Raw genomic sequence first — 19971 nt, forward strand, 5'->3', positions numbered from 1 at the left:
AATTATAACAGTCATCTTGATTTATAGGCTGGTAAACTATGGTCAGCTTTATATATCTTTGTTTTTTTATCATCCTAACATCTACTCTATTTACTATATAATATAATAACTAGTTGCAGGGTCCTTATTTTTATTTTCTCTGTCAATCTTGTATCAATCAAGGCTCAATAAATCAAGGTTTTATTTGTAATATTTTCTTATTTGGTATTTCTTATATAACTTTTTGTCAGAGTATTTTTTAAAGAATATTGTGTATTTAAATTACAAAACCACCTCATCCCCAACTAACAGAGAGTGAGTTTTTTTTTCTTTTTTTTTTTTTTTTATTGTTAACTTAGATAATGTGCCCTCCAGTGATTACTCTGTGGAGAAATCAGCATTTAATACATAACCTGAAGATGGTCAGTAATTTCAAAAGAATAACAAAAATGGTGTAACTAAACTGAGTACACTTAATTAAAAAATCCTAGCCCCAGTCTTATACCTTGCGTAACATGGCTTTTAGTTAGCCTGCTTTGATCTCTTTTCTAGGATTTTTAAAATAAAAATGACCTCGTCAATTTCACATAGGGGCAGGGAGGATGTATTAAAAATTCCAGAGGCTCTTCATATCTCCAAGGCCAAGTCTCGTGGCATTCGTGCTCATAAAACTCAGAAGGAATACAAAGAAAAAGAAATATAATACTTATAAATTAATATTCAAAATAAAATGTACATGTCTATAGACTAAAAAACAGGGACTATTGTGAAAAATTATTTTCTTTTCATGTTTCTATAAAACATATTATTGTCTGGTCCTAGGAGTTTAGATAATAAAGTTTAATATAGTAGAATTCCCAGGAAGAGGAGTGGGAGAAATAAATGAAAATATTTTCACTTCTGATTGTACAGGAATTTGAAAAAATAAATAGATGAGCAAAGACATTAAAGAGGTCTAGATCAGGCTGGTCATATGATCTGATTTCCCAGCACTGGAATTGCAAAGCCAGAGATGTTTGGAGAAGCATGAATTAGTTTGAATCTGAAGTCAACTTCTTGTAGGATATTGCCCAGCCACCTCCTTGGGATGCTGGGAACAGAATCCTGCCTAGTGTTCCTGTGGTAACATTGGAATCTTGGGCACGATTGGAAGGTAGAGCTGTGTTGTTAGGGAAAAAGATGGTCTAGTTTGTGTTTCAAATGACTCTCTGTTCCTGTGTGTCACTGACATGTGTAGGGATCAGAGGGCAATGTGGCCTCCTGTGATCGAGGGCAAGGTAATCTCATAAGAGATGCCATTAGATCAATTAGACCATGTGTTAGATGGGAGAAGCAGCAGAAATTTAAAGTCAATGCAAGAGGGAAGAGACTTAGACACTATTGAAACCATGTAAGAAAAGATGTTGACAGTTTGTTGCCAACAAAATCACCAGCTATCACCAGCTGCTACCAACAGAATCAGGCAAAACAGCAGCTCAGTTAAACAGTACTTTAGCATACAAGCTAGGACATATTACACAGTAGCTGAACTAGGCTCTTTCCCCAAAACTGAAGGTCATGTCATCAGCTATGCCTCTATTCTTAAATAACCAAAAGGTATCTTAGATAATGTAAGAGAAGCTTAATGCATTTTGAATCATTCAAGAAGACACATTTGCTAAAGAAAAAAAAGATAATAAATTGATGGGATAATGCTGAGATCCACAGATAAAAGTAGTCTTTACTTAATTTTACTGCTGCCTAGCTATTGGAGGGTAGGAAGTAAGATGGAACAGTTATAGAAAAATACAGGATCTTTATCCCTTTGTACATAGGAGCATAATGTGAATCTTTCTGTAATCCTGCAAAACATGCTTGTGACTTCTCAATTTCAGATGATTTTATCATCAAGTCAGGTAAATTCTCTCAATCTCCAGTTTGCAGTCAATTTCTAGATACAATCTCCAAGTTCAGGTTGAATTTGACATCAAATCTAATGTTTCTATCTTGTTGCTATGTTCCAGATATCTTGAAACAGCCTTCAATAGTCATTGTCCTAGATCCTGTCACTATAGTCACTATATGATATAGCTATATCATAGTTCTATCATGATTAAGCTAAATATTAATTTTTACAGATTTTTCTTTCCAATTTACTTCCTCAAAATTATTCTTGTGAACTTTGCTGCTTTCTCTAGTTATTTTCAACCATATTTCTCATTGCTGGTCTCCAAGCCACATTTAATACTGGGTTGTGTGTCATATTGTTTGGTCTCCTTTCAGTCAACTTCTGCTCATTATAAAACTGGCATTCCTGAGACTGGTGTGTATATGATCATCCTAAAATAACTTTCCTGCATCTAAAGAGGCACAGATGGAAGATACATAAAACTAACTGGAAAAAAATGGTTAATTACTGGGAAACACATACAGAGCTGACAACACAGATTTACGTGCAGAAGTCAATTAGCTAATGATTAGGAATGCACAAAAGGTGTGAAAAGGGCTGCATCTTCTGATCTCCCTAAGGTCATTCTTACCTCTTTGCTCTCATAGCACATTAATTGCAAGTCAACCATAGCACATATTTCATTCTTTTGTCCATTTCTGCTAGGGGTTTATTTGTCTTCTTTCTCAACATTCTTATGTTTTATTTATCATTCTCTAGAATATTTTATAGGACACTGCTTTACAAGATATAGATACTGAATATTGCTTGCCGAATTCAGTAGCAACCAATTTTATTAATTTTGAGAAAAGATACATGTTCTACTTCTATCTTCAATATACATATACATTGTAAGCACAACTTCTACATATTAAATACACCTAAAACGAGCATATTAGCTGTATGGTACTTACAGAAATTAGGTGAAGGTGTGAGGAGCATGATGCAAAGAAAAAAAAAAGGAACAAGGAATTATCCAGACAGAAAAAGAAGAGATAAACAGCCATTTTCATTTTTCTGAAGTCTTAGATTGAGTCATATATGTTACCACAGCCTTTTGTGAGAGGCATGATGTGGCCAATAGGACATCCCTGAATGCCATAATTCTAATTTTATGGGCACTAGCACAAGTCTTTAAAATGAAAAGTAAGGCTGTCTTGAAACCTTTCCCTTTAAGAAAGGGAGGTGGGCAAACAAACATTTATTGTAAGTCTACAATATTCTAGGGACTGGGAAGGCTGTGCCATTTACCATTTTTTCTCAGAGAGTTCAGACAGTCTCTAAGGCAACTGAAACAATCATATATTTTACCAAAATAATTACTCAAGTAGCTACTTGAGAATTTATTTGCATCACTGTAGTGGTTTTGCAAAACAGTGTTTGATTTGTAACCCTGAGCTTAGTTGATTCCAAATATTTTTCAACAATTTTTCCCTCTGGTCCATTTCTCATTCCAGTTCTCCCCAGTCAGTCTTCAAATTAAGAGTCTCTGATCATCCTTTCTTTCAAATTTGTAGTTTTGTCAGGTCTTCTTTCTCAGTTGTAACTGATGTTGGTAATTTATTGTGCCTCTGAAACTGTTATTTCCATTGTGGAGATTTCTTTACATACTAAACCTCTTCTCAGCAGGTTCCCTTTACCTCCTTGGAAACCAATATAACCAAACAGCAATGTTAATTAACACTTCTGTTTTACCTGTTTTACAAAACAGCACAGAGCATTAGGTATTGTCTTCTGAGGTGTAGTTTATTTTATGCTGTCATTAATCCAACTGCTGTTTGATGGATTCATTTATTCTTCACAAAAGCCTCCAAGGTGCCAGGCACTACTGGGATGGCTGCTAAAAGTGTAAAGGCAGCCCCGGGAGAGCTCAGGGGACCATGAGGGAGTCTAATACGCTTGGAGTACAATGTTGTGTGTGTTGGGAGAGAGACTTCCCTAAACACAGGGAACATAGAGAAGGAAGACTCATTCCACTATGGGGTGCAGATGGTATTGAGATGCCACCCAGAGCCTCTTTCTGGACTGAGGCCCTTTTTCTCCTTCCTATTGGGATAAATTCCTCCTTAGTAATTATCCTGAACTGAAGAGACCCCCTTTGTCCAATGTCATGGTTCTTCCCCAGGGAACGCCCTTATTCAATATTATTCGATGACTTGCCTCCCTTTCTTCAAGTAGAGATATCTTTGAACGTCCTTCCTGGTTCCAGCTAACCCCACAGGATTGGATGAGGGCTCTGTTCTAACTGTATCATAGTTCACTTTCTCCTCTGACCAATACCGCTTCCCTCATTTCTCATATGCATTGTTGATGAAGACATCTCCAATAAACTTCCTATAAATACATCTCAGTTAGACAGTCGCAGAGAATTCTGCCTACAATAAAGTTGAATCAAGGAAAGTCTGTACATAATTTTGAGGGTAGTCCAAGCAAACAGCACAGATTTGACATGATTGTGTAGGGAGTAATTAGAGGTTTGACTTTGCAGCCCCAGAGAGTGTGTTTATACACGATGGATGTATGGAAGATTAGGATGGGGTGATGGTGTGGGTGGTGGCCAGCATTGAGGCTCAAGGTGCAGGAATATGCCTGTTATTAAGAACCAGGGAAGCCTTGCTAAGGAGTTACTGGAGGCTTTCAAACAGAGAAGTGACATGAACAAATTCCTCTAGGGAGAAAACTGTAACAACCACAGAGAGAAAGGGAGAAAGGATTGAAGACAGTGAGAGTTATGACAGGAGTCAATTAGAAAGATTTTATGGTAGGTCACACTGAAAAAAAAAAACAGAAAAAGGTAAGGACATGTGAAGTGAAATATAAAGGATTTATTGACTTAGGTAAAGGAGATAAGAGAAGGTGGGTAATCAAAATAACTGTAAGAATTCCAGGGCTGGGTGTGGTTGCTCATGCCTACAATCCCAACATTTTGGGAGGCTGAGGTGGGCGGATCACAAGGAGTTTGAGATCAGCCTGGCCAATATGGTGAAACCCCCTCTCTGCTAAAAATACAAAAATTAGCCTGGCGTGGTGGTGCACACCTGTAGTTCCAGCTACAGCCTGGGTGATTAAAAAAATAAATAAATAAAAGAATCCCAGGTTGTGAAACTGGATAATTTTTTGACAAAGATGAAAAATACAGGAAGCAGTGAAAGAATATAGACTACATGCTTATAAAATTACCTTCGATAATCCTCAGAACCCAATACTAAAAATGTGGAAAAAACACAAAGTTCATGGCATTGTCAAAATGAAAAAGAAAAGAATTCACCGCCGGGCGCGGTGGCTCAAGCCTGTAATCCCAGCACTTTGGGAGGCCGAGAAGGGCGGATCACGAGGTCAGGAGATCCAGACCATCCTGGCTAACACGGCAAAACCCCGTCTCTACTAAAAAATACAAAAAACGAGCCGGGCGAGGTGGCGGCGCCTGTAGTCCCAGCTACTCCGGAGGCTGAGGCCGGAGAATGGCGTAAACCCGGGGGCGGCGGAGCTTGCAGTGAGCTGAGATCTGGCCACTGCACTCCAGCCTGGGCGACAGAGCGAGACTCCGTCTCAAAAAAAAAAAAAAAAGAATTCACGAGAAGGCCTTAGAACAATGCCTGGCATATAGTATGCACTCCCTTTATTAGTTTGATAATGAGGTGGATCTTCACTACATCAATCTAGAAAAACTTCCCAAAGTTTCTCTCTGGGAAGAGATGGATAAGGAAACCACATACTGTTAGATATACCATTTCTCTTTGGGAAGTTTGAAAATGTATTATAAATTTTAGATGATCCTCGATGTATTTTGAAAGCTAGCACCCGACAAGCAAGAATCTCAAAAGCAATTTTCGATTTTATGCTTAAATCATTGTTACCTACACTCTTCTTTCCAAGGTCTTATGTCATGGTTGAGAAATCAATAGCAAATAGCAAGTACTTCAGTAAACAGTAAGTCAAGAACAGTCTCTAATTCTGCTCTGCAAAGTGCCCAGCACTTTAGAGGTACTCAAATATGAAACAACATCTTTACTTTTCCTAAGCTGAAAATAATTTAAGTTTTTAAGTATCATCATCAAACTTGGGTTGCCAATATGTAATGTTTCCTCTTAATAATTAGAGCCAGTTTTTACTGACTATCCCTTGTATGCCAAGCACTAAATGAATCATTTTGTATATATTATCTCAGAAGTGAATGATGCTTATGTTTTTTGCCTATTAATTAATTGGATTGCTTTCCAGGTTCATAAAAACACCACTAAAAAGTAAGTGAGGTAGAGATGTGGCAATGAATAGGTTCATACAAAAGACATTGCCTGTTGAAGGACACTGAGCATATTTGGTAATATATAACTAGCTACATTTCTCTGTGCATGCCAAAGATAAGGAGCAGGCAATAGCTGGATTAGCAATCAGTGAAACTTAAAAGGAAGAAGGCAGAATAAGGCAAAAAATCAAAATCATCCTCAGTATGTGGATAATTCATTCCATATCTCTGGTATGTTTGTGTGTGTGTGTGTGTGCGCATTTAATTCAAAGCATGTGACACTTTGGCTTCATTTTATACCAGATTTTCAGTAGTCTCTTCTCTTACACCGTAAAGAATGTGTGTTAGATTTAGCATGATTGATGTAGATGTAGCTGTGACCACTGTACCTGTCATTTAGTTGTTAAGAAAAGTACAGTCATACAACTTTTCTGTTGGGCCCTATCACCTTTCTTTATACAAAAGCTGTCTTTCAAGTATGACAGTAGTGGCCAAGATGAGCAGGAGAAGCACTTTAAATGTCAACCTTCTATGGTAGCTTTATTGAGCTATACACATTTTCATGGCTGTGCTGCTTTTTACATGCATTGGAGAGGTGGATAACCATTAAAAGTAATTAGAAGCCGGGCGCGGTGGCTCACGCCTGTAATCCCAGCACTTTGGGAGGCCGAGGCGGGCGGATCACGAGGTCAGGAGATCGAGATCATCCTGGCTAACATGGTGAAACCCTGTCTCTGTTAAAAATACAAAAAAATTAGCCAGGCGTGGTGGCGGGCGCCTGTAGTCCCAGCTACTTGGGAGGCTGAGACAGGAGAATGGCGTGAACCCTGGAGGCAGAGCTTGCAGTGAGCCGAGATCACACCACTGCACTCCAGCCTGGGCGATGAGCAAGACTCCATCTCAAAAAAAAAAAAAAAAAAGTAATGAGAAAATAGTATCATAGTTTTAAAAGATATAATGAAAATTTAAAAGATATAATGAAAATATTCATTAAGGGTAATGAAATAAATTTTCATTTATCTATGGAATATTGGAAATTTAATTGCTTTGCTAGATAGAGGACAATCAATATTGAATAAATACAGTGATGCATATTTACTTCTATGTTTTTGTTATACATAGCAGTAGTAACAAGAAAATATGTTTTAAATAATGAGCAAAAAATAGTAATTACTGACCAGGTGTGGTGGTTCATGCCTACAATCCCAGCACTTTGGGATGCCGAGGTGGCCAGGTCACCTGAGGTCAGGAGTTCAAGACCAGCCTGGTCAACATGGCAAAACCCCATCTCTACTAAAAATACAAAAATTAGCCAGGCATGGTGGCATGCCCCTGTAACTCCAGCTACTCAGGAGGCTGAGACAGGAGAATCGTTTAAACCCATAGGTGGAGGTTGCAGTGAGCCGAGATCATGCCATTTCACACCAGCCTGGGTACAAGAGTGAAACTTTGTCTCAAAAAAAAAAAAAAAAAAAAAAAGAAGTAAATAGTAATTACCATAACCCTTCTATTAGATATAGCTATGAATATAATTTCCAAGTATATTTTTCAAGACTTATTTTTCACTAAATCTAAACACATTAAAAATAAGATAATTTTTAAAGCTTTAAAAAGAAATTAGGTCAATTTGGGGTCTATAGGAAATAGTCACTTTTATCAGGTGCTATACATATTTTTATCACTTCCATATACCACTCATGCTGTGTTTATGTTTACATATAAAATTTCAGGTTCTGGGCAGTTTTAAATTAGTCATGCTAACATGAGTTATATCTCGCTTGCAATGATTATTGAATAACTCCTGGTCAATTATGACAAAACTCAAAAAGAACCCAAGATAATCATTATTATTGATTTTACAATAAGAAAAATTAAGTAGACCTTAGGTTTCTCTTATCAAAACAAACAAGAGTATATGAAAGACAGAGGGGAAAACATGATCAATCACATTTCATGAATTTCAGTCTAACTTGAGAAGAATGTTAACACCATAATTTTTTATTTACAACTTTACAGAATAAAGTGGATTTTGTTGCTAAAGAGCGCAGAATGACAGCTGACTTTCTAGTCCATTAGCAAAATGTCACCATTGCCTTCTTAAACTCTACTAAGTATGGTTTTAATATTGATTCTTGCACATATCATATATTCTCTGGCATTCAGTGCTTTTGATGACAGGTTGTATTACAAATCACTCATATCTTTCATCTTGATCTTTAGATATACATTTTTTATACGTCTTTATTATATTGCCTGTCTTCCTATAGTCAGGATTACAAATGCATTTTACATGTTGGAAAGAGACAGTTTTATTGCATTGAATTTAATGCACCAGGAGAAATAGAAATCATGAAAAGAGAAAAGGTTAAGCATAATGTCTGTCTTATGGCATAAGGTACAACTATGAACAATAATAATAATAATTGAAAAAAAAACAAGGCCTCATCTGAAATGTAATCCATTAAGGTAATTTTAGAAGCAACAATAATACTTCAAATTTGTACAGAAATTTAGTTTCATAGTGCTTTTATGTACATAGTCTTATATGATCTTTAGAACCACCCTGTGATATAGAAAGATTATTATTTTTTCTATTATCCAAAGCCAGTTACTAACCAGTAATTACGAAAGATTATGTGATTTGTTCAAAGTTGTAGGACTAATAACTGGTGATGTCAAAATATGAAAGATGTCATGTTCCTGAACCTGTAATTTTATTTTATACTCCACTGTGGATTAATTCTGTCTATAGTAAATATAAGTTTAAAACAACATATATAAGCTAAGAAATTTTAACTTGTCCCTCTTTTCTCACTTTTCGTTCTCTGTAGTCCAGTAGACAATGTTATAACTTTGTGCCTGGAAAAATGTTCAACATTCAAGAGAACTCATCCAGTGATTTTGAATTGATAGAAAAGTGAATTAAGACATGATTCCACGCTCTTGAATATAGTGCCAAAGAACTGCTGATTCCTGATCATTCCCATGAGTACTCTGAAACTATTTAATTTGTGCTTTCCATGTCACTGTAATTACAATGTTTTGTTTACATGTATAGTGTTATATAGTGATTGGCTAAATTATCATTTAACCTTGAATATTTATGTTTATGTTAAATAGTATACAATGAATAGCCAATGAAAATAATATGGATATATCATACTAATGGCTAGGAATTTCTTTTTCTTCTTGGCTTTAATTCTTTTGACTACCTTACAAATAATAGCAATAACAGATTATATTTACTTAAATTTAGTTGAAAGGAGAATTAGATCTATTATTTTTGCAGGTCTGATCTGGAGACTATGAGTTCCTATTAGATTGACCCATGGATCACATCCATTATATTAGATACACATATTTCTTGCCTCACTGGAATGCAATAAAATTCAAATAACATAGAACTATATAGGCTATGTAAAGTTTCATCTAATTGCATGTAAAAACTATGTTTACTGGGTATATGCTAATAATTCTCAAATGAATATGCATTACTGATTATTTTTAACAACCATGAATAGCCTAATAATAGTTTAAATGTGTGCATTGTTTTACTGTATGTATTGAATGTAGAGGATCATTCTTTGATCCTCATGATAGCCTCAAGTCATGCAGAATTAAGATTTTTTTAGGTGTTTATGTGTGGCAAAACTAGCAAGATACCCATCCAACTCATTAAAACTTTCTGTGCCCATAAAAAACTATAAATCTCAGGCTTACTTGCAGTTATTTTTGTAATTTGGGCCACGTAACTGGGTTTTAGCTAATGCAATGGAGTAGAAGGTTGTTCTATGCCTAGACTTAAGGCTTGCTCTGTCATCCTCCATAATCTCTTCTACTTGAAAGAGCATGGGAGTTATGCTGAAAGTAGTGATATTATAAATAGAAACAGCCTAGATTTTTGAGTCATTTTTTTGAAAGAATCCCAGAGAAGCTATGGTACACATTGGAATTTGAATGGATAACAAACTAATTTTTGTTGAATGAAGTCATTGAGTTTTATAGTTTAGTTAGTACTATACCAGCATCCAGTCTACCTATCTGATATATCATTCTGTTTTGGTTACTGTAGCCCTTTAATATAGTTTGAACTTGGGTAAGCATGATGATTCTAGCTTTGCTCTTTTTGCTTAGGATGGCCTTGGCTATTTGAGCTCTTTCTTTAGTTCCATATCAATTTTAAAATAGTTTTTTTCTAGTTTTATGAAGAATGTCAATAGTAGTTTATGTAGAATAGCATTGAATCTATAAATTGCTTTGAACAGTATAACCATTTTAATGACATTGAGTCTTTCTGTCCAAGAGCATGGAATATTTTTCCATTCGTGTGTATCATCTCTGATTTTTTTGAGTAGTAGTTTATAGTTGTCCTTGTAGAGATCATTCACCTCCCTTGTTAGCTGTATTTCTAGGTATTTTATTCTTTCTGTGGCAATTATGAATGAAAGTTTGTTACTGATTGGACTCTCAGCCTGAGTCTTTTTGGTATATAGGAATGCGAGTGATTTTTGCACATTGATTATATCCTGAGATATTGCTGAAGTGGTTTATTGGCTTAAGAAGTTTGGGGCTGAGACGATGGGATTTTCTAGATATAAGATTATGTCATCTGCAAACAGGGATAGTTTGACCTCCTCTCTTTCTATTTGGATGCACTTTACTTCTTTTTCTTGCCTGATTGTTCTGGTCAGGACTTTTTAAAAAAAAAAAAAAAAAGAAGAAGAAGTAGTTAGAGAGTGGATAATAGGAAACTGAAATCAGAAGCTAGAAAGTAGGTGAATCAAGTCATGCAGTGCCAAAAAAAACTTGATTATCTGTAATACATTTGAGAGCAAACTGTGGGCCTATTAAGCTTGTGGCTGGCTCTCAAGGAAAGAAGTTGGAAATCATTATCTTAGCACACTTTCTTCTTTTTTATTGGTATACATAGATAAGAAATTATAAGCAATAATGAGTTTAAGGTAGAATTTAAAAGATCATGCGCAAGTTGCAGTGTTGGAAAAGCTAACCGCTCCTATATCCCAAACAATAAAAAAAAAATTAAGAAATATATATTTTTTCCATTATCCCAGTAAAAATTTTCAGTTGTTTAAAGTGACCCAGGGATATTGTCAGCATAAGGTAGATAGCCACTATTAAATTGAGTGAGACAGATGTGATAGTGAGAAAGTAGAACAATATAAGCAGATTTGAAAACTACGTCCATTAAAAGAACTTAAGTTTGGAACAGACAAGAACCAAATATATTTGACCTGTACAAAGTTTTGAGGAAAATAGGGACCATAAAAAAGTTAAGATATGTTAATACTTAGAACTCTTAAGAGGTCATCCTTCATGAGCAATAGGAGCATTTCAAAAGCCTCTGACTCTCCAGGAGTTCAAGCTCTCCCAAAACCACTTTAAATGATAAAGTGAATAATGAACTAGGAGGAGCTTTCCAGGATGTGCAACCAGGACCAAGAAAAATTATGGACAAGACAGTTTGTCTCATACAGTGGATTCAGAGATTGATTAAAAAAAAAAATCAAAGAACTCCCTGACACTTCTAGGGTGTAGGGATTTCACAATATCAGCTCACTGGTGTTTCAGAATTACTAGAAACCAGTGAGTATAAGGTCTCCTCTTAATTCCCTTTCCAAATTGAAGTATTTATTCTGGGTATCCAGGCTCTATACAGAATGTGTGAATTTTTGTGTCTGTCTAGTCAGATGACTAAACTTTCTGGTCAAGGGGCATGATCATTTAGTCATTTAGACTTCTAGGAGAATATACAGGTTTTCAGGATCTAGTAGTCAGGGCTGTGTATGACTTAAAGATCATGGAGTTTAAACTGGATTTAATAACTGGATGAGTCTCTGTGTTGTCCTACTTAGGAAAAAATAAATTGTGTTCTATGTGTAGGAAAAAAGAGAAACAGATATTTGGTGAACATAAAGCGGAATTATAGCAGAGACACTACATTACCAACTACTCTAGCTAGTTTGGGACCATGTGGGAATAGGTGATATGTACTATTTCTAGGCCTGACCATGAACCTCTTTGCACAGTCATTCACACTGCCTTTCACTTTTGGGACAAGCAGAAAGGCCACATAAAAAAGATGGTGGCATAAAACGCCAGTAACCTGGTTCACTCTATTACTGCTTGGAGGATGGTCACCAAGAAAAACTCTGTACCTGAAAAGGATTCTGTACCCAAGAAGATAAATTTTATTGCTTAAATTTACTAAGATTTGGTGTCTATTTGTTACTTGACCTCAGCATAGCCTGTCCTATCTAATAAAATATGTCTCACTCAGCTAACAGATGTAGCAATGTTCCATACAATTCTGTGCATCAAGCACGTAGTACAGTTCATAGTATAAAGTAAGAACAAACAATTTGTATTCAGTGGGTATTCGTTTATGTAATTAATTAGGTTAGAAGTTCAGACGGATAATATTTTACAGATGAGAAAACAAAGATCACCCATACGCAGCGAATTTAATTATTGTTCCCAATTCTTCACCTCCCAGCAGCAAGGTTATAAATGAACCACATTTCACTTGCTTTTTTTTTAGTGTGGTGTCTCTTTGGGGTCTCATTATGTTTGCCTATCCCATTGATATTGGGCTTGCCTATCCCATTGATACTGGGCTTGCCAGTTGACTTGCTTTGGCCAATAGGATGAGTGTGTAAGTTACACCATGCTGATTCTCAGTTAAAGAGTTAAGAAGCGTTCTGGTTTCCGCTTGCCTCTCAGGGCTTCTTTCAGGTCATAAAAATAGTGCACCCAGGGAGCTGCTAGTTTCGTTTGCTTTTTTGCTTTTCTTTTTCTTTTTTTTTTTTTTCTTGAGATGGAGTCTCGTTTTTTTGCCCAGGCTGGAGTGCAGTGACTCCATGTTGGCTCACTGCAACCCCCGCCTCCCGGATTCAAGCCGTTCTCCTGCCTCAGCCTGCACAGTAGCTGGGACTACAGGCGCCCGCCACCACGCCCGGCTAATTTTTTTGTATTTTTAGCAGAGACGGGGTTTCACCGTGTTAACCAGGATGGTCTCGATCTCCTGACCTCGTGATCCGCCCACCTCAGCCTCCCAAAACGCTAGGATTACAGGCGTGAGCCACCGCGCCCGGCCTGGAGCTGCTAGTTTTAGAAGGAGATGTGAGAAGACAAGAATCCACCTGAAGACTGGAGCCCAGCTCAGCGGAAGCATTGTAATCCAGCTAAGATTGCTAAAATCTCAGGAACTCACAGAACTGAGAGCTATAAAAAAGAAAAATAAGAAAAATAAGGTTGTAGGAGAGATTTTAAGGTTGTTTGCTACACAGCAAAAACTGACTACTGCAATGAATTAGTAGCTGGAAATTGAATTTAGCCTTTCACTATACAATGGGAAAGATTCAGTTTAAATTTAAACAGTAATTGTCAGGCCTCTGAGGCCAAGCCAAGCCATTGCATCTCCTGTGACCTGCACGTATAAGCCCAGATGGCCTGAAGTAACTGAAGAATCACAAAAGAAGTGAAAATGCCCCGTCCTTGCCTTAACTGATGACATTCCACCGCAAAAGAAGGGAAAATGGCCTGTTCCTGCCTTAACTGATGACATTACCTTGTGAAATTCCTTTTCCTGGCTCATCCTGGCTCAAAAGCTCCCCCATTGAGCACCCTGTGACTCCCCCACCCTTGCCAGCCAGAAAACCCCCTTTGACTGTAATTTTCCTTTACCTACCCAAATCCTATAAAACGGCCCCACCGCTATCTCCCTTTGCTGACTCTCTTTTCCAACTCAGCCCGCCTGCACCTGGGTGATTAAAAAGCTTTATTGCTCACACAAAGCCTGTTTGGTGGTCTCTTTACTCGGATGCGCATGACAGTAATTATTCTATTTAGTCCCTACTAAATGTTGAAGTTGGAATGCATCTTTAGTCTTTGAACTGTTTTATTTTTATTTCTTGATATTTATTTCACTCTGTAATTTACCATTAAAAAAGTACTTTTAACTTTTAAAAAGTCATCACTCAAAAGAAATTTGTTTTCCCAATTACAAAAATTGACAAGATAAAGAAACATAAATAAAAAATTTGAAAATGGCCATTTAAAGATTGCTACTTTTCTCCTCTTATGAAAATATTCAACTCTAATGGATTTTATTAATATCTCTCAAGTCCTCTATGGCATTTAAGAATAACATTCACTGGAGTTTGTACAATATAACTATGCAATTACTTTTTCCATCTTCAATGTGTAACGTGGGGAAACGGTCATTTATGTTTTTTTTTTAGGCTTGCCCAATATATTTAACAACAAACAGTTTACTAGCAAAACCAAGATGCCTCCTAGCTACTTGAATTTATTTTTAGCACTTTCTCCATTAACTAGGCATTAGAAAAATGCTTTTATAACTTATCCCATTAAGTGTCATTATTAATATTGTGCTGTCATATCTTCGATGAACCTCCTTTTTGAGTGTGTTTCCCTGTTTATTTTATGAATCTTTTAAAATGCAAATTTTATTCCCTCTTTCCCTGCTAGCTAGATTTAAGACCTCTTCCCTGAAGTGACCATAGTCTTGGCAGTAGGAATGAATTTACTACTCAATTAAAGTTACTAGAAAATTCAGGCAAAAGAACTATACTGGTTGGACAGTTAGACACTACCTCTGTGGCATTAAATTTAGTATTTTATGTACTGGAACTAAGACTAGGAGAGATTACATTCTAAATGGCATATATAGAACATCTCGGTATAATATACATGGTTTATTGATATAAAACAATGTATTACTGCTGGAAGTATTACATTTTACATGTGTGTGAAATTGCCAATCAGTATTTTTCCAGTTCTATTTTCTACTATGTATTTACTAATTGCTTTATAATAATTAAGAAAAGAGAAAAATATTTACCAAGACAAGATAGAATACATTAAATGGTAGAATTTCAATATTTGTAATTTGTTTTTATTATTTGTTCCTGTATTTTTCTATTGAAATCCTTTATCTTAGCAAGTACAAAGGCAAAATGGTAGTCATAATACATACAACATTTAAAATAAAATATATGTCTTATGAGGAAAAAATTATTTTTCCATTCTTGTCTTCACAAGCCTATATTTAACTTAATGTGAAAGCAGGAGGAGAGTTTCATTGTTTGGGCTTTTGAAAATGAAAGTCAGATAATGGTTTTCAAGTTTATTCATCAGGAAACTTATCTCATTTTAACAAGTCTTCCATTTAGAAAAATCTTTTTATTTTTCTTTTGGATATGCACTGGTGAGTTAGAATGACAGATTTTATTCATTCTAAAATAGTACAGGAAAATCTGATGCTATCAGTTAGAATATTAAATACTATATTGTAAGTTCAGGTTAAAATGAATAGTGTCAAAGGCAGTTCAACCTCAAAGGAAAAAACAGAAAATAGGATAACATGATCCTAAATTTTTACCCTGACCTGATTTTATCAAAATACATGTTAGTCTATGCAACAAAGTTCTTGTGGCCAATGACCTTATTTTACTTTTGTATCTTTAGTGCAGTTGTTCTTAACCTTGGCACTATTGACATTTGGAACTGAATAATTCTTTTTTGGGAGGTTATCTTGTTGATTTCAGGATGCTTAAAAGCTTACCCAGCATCTACCCATATAAATATCCTTGACTCAATGCATAGAAAGCATTCTAGATAATAGTACCATTCTTGCATGATATTGCCTCCAAGATGACGCTTTAGAATTTTTCAGCAGGACCTCCTTACACACTATCAGATCAGCAGCAGTGGGGTGATGCATTCTGTATTACAGCCAGTGGATCCTGATCAGATGTTTTTTGGGGATTACCTGGCTGTCAATAAGGCAATCTGTAAGCACCTGCATAGTGGTGCTGGCTGAGGCCCAGGAAGAAGAAAAAGCAAACTCCCACTCTGAATAGGTGCCTATGCCTTTGTGAATGAACCACACGAAGCTTGTAGTATAAAAGGACTCAATATAGTCAACTTGGAAGTAGGTAGCCATTTGGTTTACCTAATAATGTCATATTATTACATATTGTAGGTAAGCATTGGTCTGTGTTGTTGGAATTTGGGAAATTCACAGGTGGTGGCAACAGCAGTTTAGCTCAGATAGGTAGAATGCATACTTCTGGGTGCATGCATGACTTTTGTCCTTGTTATCATAGCCTAGTCTTTAATGTACTCATAATGATAGTATTGTGGTGGCTGCTGGCATTTCTGTATCAACTAACATGAACTGGTTGAGCATTACTTTCACTTGGAAGTTTGATGCCTCTTCCCTGGTGTGTGTATTCTGGTGGGCATTCTTAGCTCATGCCCAATACCATATGTCCATACATATGCCTTTACCCTAGATTTCCTTGAGTAAATCTTTTAATCATTTTCTTCCCAAGTCCATCATCAACTAATCCAGCCATTTTCACTGCCCATTAATCTGCATATGTTATAACCTTAGGTCAATTCTCCTTCCACATAGAGTAAATATCCAAGTGCTCCTGTCTTATGAGAGTCTTTGAAGCCTAACCTTGAGCGAAGCTACCATTCCTTTCTGGCTATATTCCACATAAAAGCAAAACTACATATAAAATATGCTTGGGCTTTTTCCTCATCTTGTAGCTGTTTTTACATGATTCACCTAAAGGGTCTGTTGAGCCGACTGAACTTTCTGACTCAGTGCATCTGACAGTACAGACTCATCACGGGAAGTTACAGGCAGTCAAGAGTCAAATCTTCTGTTTCTACCCGTGCTCAGTAGCATTATAGGAACTATTTGAAAAAATGACTTATTTTTTATTGCATATTGTATACCCTTGTTTCAGAATCCCAGGACTCACCAGAGCTTGCCATAACTCCATACTGCATCTTTTCCCCACATCCATACTTCAACTTCTAAGATTATGTTGAATCATATGACTCACAGTGCAGCTGCTGACACTGCAGCCTGGAAGTGCTGGAGAACTGTGCCCCTTTCAAAGCTAGAAGCCTTCCCTTTCTCCCTATATGTGGATTGGAGCAGTATTTGAGGGTGTACATTTTGTTTTCTTCAGAACTCGAGGAGGTCTACTAGGAGTTATATTTCATTCTTTGTAGTAGGAGATGAACACAAAATACAGCAATTTATCTTTTACATTAGAGGTGATGTCCTGGCATATCCCTTACTACTGTACCATTAAAACTTTACAGTAGTGACTGGACTGTAATCATTGAATGGTTTATCTTCCAGGCTCTGAAACACATATCCTACCAAAGCCTTCTGGAGCCATTTCTTGCTTATCCTTCCTGATGAGTGTAATGTCATCGATGTAATAAATCAACATGATGTTCTGCAGGATGCCTAGACAGTCCAGATCTCTTTTTACTATATTATGACAGAGTGTAATAGAGTTAACATAGCCCTTGGGCAAACAGTAAATGGATATTCTTGTTTGGTGCATGGGAATGAGAGCTGTTTCTTATCCCTTTTGCTAAATGAGTATCAAACATATTTACAAAATCAATGGCCACATAGTCTACCTGAGTTTGATTGCTCTGCTCTACCAAACATCACATTTGGCACAGCAGCTACAATTGCAGTTACTATTTGGTTAAGTCTATAGTGATATATAGTTATTCATTGGGATTCAGGATCCATCAGGTTTCTGCATGAGTCAGACTAGTAGATTAAAGGAAGACATAATGGGAACCATTATTGCTGCATTTTTTTATTCTATCAACTTGCAAGGAAAAGTAAGCTGCATCTTTTATATCCTTAAACATGGTAATATATCTTTGCCATTCCTCCTGGTAATCTGGTCTTCCCCCATTATGATGACACCCTCACAGGCAAAAGACCCACACTCTAGTGTTACTTTAACTGCTAAGTATATCAATTCCAAATATATATTCAGATTTCAAGAAAATTTCCACCAAGCAGACCTGTGGAATCCATTTTAAGTTGGATTTCAGTCAGGATTCTATTATCTGAACTCACACAACCCCACATCAGGGAAGCCATAAGGCCACTTTAGTTCTGCAGCCATTAATGCTAACGTAAACTCTGTGTTCAACTGTCCTCGAAATATCTCTATGTTTCTCTTTCCCCAGTGTACAGTAAATGACTTATAGATAATAGCCCAAGTAAATGGCCATAGGTCCCTGGAAAAAACCTAGAGAAAATATTACAGTGTGTCCTTGCCAAGGTGTTGTAGTGTACTTAAGCAGGAGGACCCAACCACCATGTCAGTTTATAGTTTCTTGGTCTGAAATAGGTGTACATAATACCTACTTTCCTAAGCCTTTTAATCCCATCCTCTACCACCTGTCATGGCAATTCAGGCTTATCAACTCCTGGATGGATTATGCTGACTTAATCCTGTTTATAGGTTTAGAGGCCAGAAAAGGAAATGGCTACAGCTTTTGAGGGACAGCAGCTTCTGTGGGCAAATACCTTTGTAGTGTTTTCTGATTTGGAGGGAAGGTGTAGGTATTAGTGGGGTGAGGTAGCCCATTTCTGCAAGCTCAGAACATTAAGAAAAGTCTAGAGAGTAAAAAAAACTTCCAGAGTTTGTTAGTCTGTTCTCACTTCGCTATAAAGAAATACCTGAGACTGGGTAATTTATAAAGGAAAAAGGTTTAATTGGCTCATGGTTCTGCAGGCTGTACAGGAAGCAAGATGTTGGCCATCTACTAGGCTTTTGGGGAGGCCTCAGGAAACTTACAATCATGGCAGAAAGCAAAGGGGAAGCTAGCATTTTACATAACAGGAGCAGGAGAAAGAGAGAGAAGGGGGAGGTGTTACACACTTTTAAACAACTAGATCTCACAAGAATTAACTCACTATTGTGACACAGTATGAAGGCGAAAATCACCCACACACACATGATCCAATCACCTCCCACAAGGCTCAACCTCCGATACTGGGGATTACGAATTGACATAAGATTTGGGTGGGGACACAGATCCAAACCAGATTACAGGGCATCTACTCGGATGCCCCAGTCTTGGGTCAGGGTCCCAGGTTTCCCAATTTGGGCCTGGTCTATGGCAAAATAGATCTGCTATCATTGAACATTGAATGGCCTTCGAATTTTAGCAATCTGTTCTTCAAATTCTTGGCTTGATCTTAGTTAATCCTAATCACTCAGAGCAAGAGAAAAAGGCTTATTTGGTTTCTTTGTGATATACCAAAGAGATTGTCTGGTTCTCACAGGTGTTTGTTGTTTTGTTTTGTTTTGTTTCTTTTGTAATTTCAACTTTAATTTTAAATTTAGGGGTTACATGTATGGGTCTATTATATGGGTGTATTATATGATGCAGAGGTTTGGGATACAATTGAATGCATCCCTCAGAAAGTGAGCATTAAATCCAATAGTTTTTGAACCCTTGCTCAACTCCCTTTTTCCCCTCTGTAGTAGGTGCTGGTCTCTACTGTTGCCATGTTTATGTCCAAAAGTACCCATTGTTTAGCTCCCGCTTATAAGTGAGAACATGTGGTATTTGATTTTCTGTTTCTTCATTAGTTGGCTGAGGATAATGGCCTCTGGCTGCATGTATGTTACTGTGAAAGACACAACATCATTCTTTTTTAATGGCTATTTAGTATTCCATGGTATATATGTACCACAGTTTCTTTATGCAATCCATGGTTGATGGGCACCCAGGTGGATTCCACATCTTTGCTATTGTGAATAGTGCTGCAATGAACATAAAAGTGCATTTTTTTTTGGTAGAACAATTTATTTTATTTTGGATATATATTCATGAATAGGATTGCAGGGTCAAAGGGTAGTTCTGTTTTAAGTTCTTTGAGAAAACTCCGAACTCATTTTCACAGTGGCTAAACTAATTTACATTC

Source organism: Rhinopithecus roxellana, chromosome 16 (assembly GCF_007565055.1).
Source record: "Rhinopithecus roxellana isolate Shanxi Qingling chromosome 16, ASM756505v1, whole genome shotgun sequence".
In the NCBI taxonomy this organism is placed as follows: Eukaryota; Metazoa; Chordata; class Mammalia; order Primates; family Cercopithecidae; genus Rhinopithecus; species Rhinopithecus roxellana.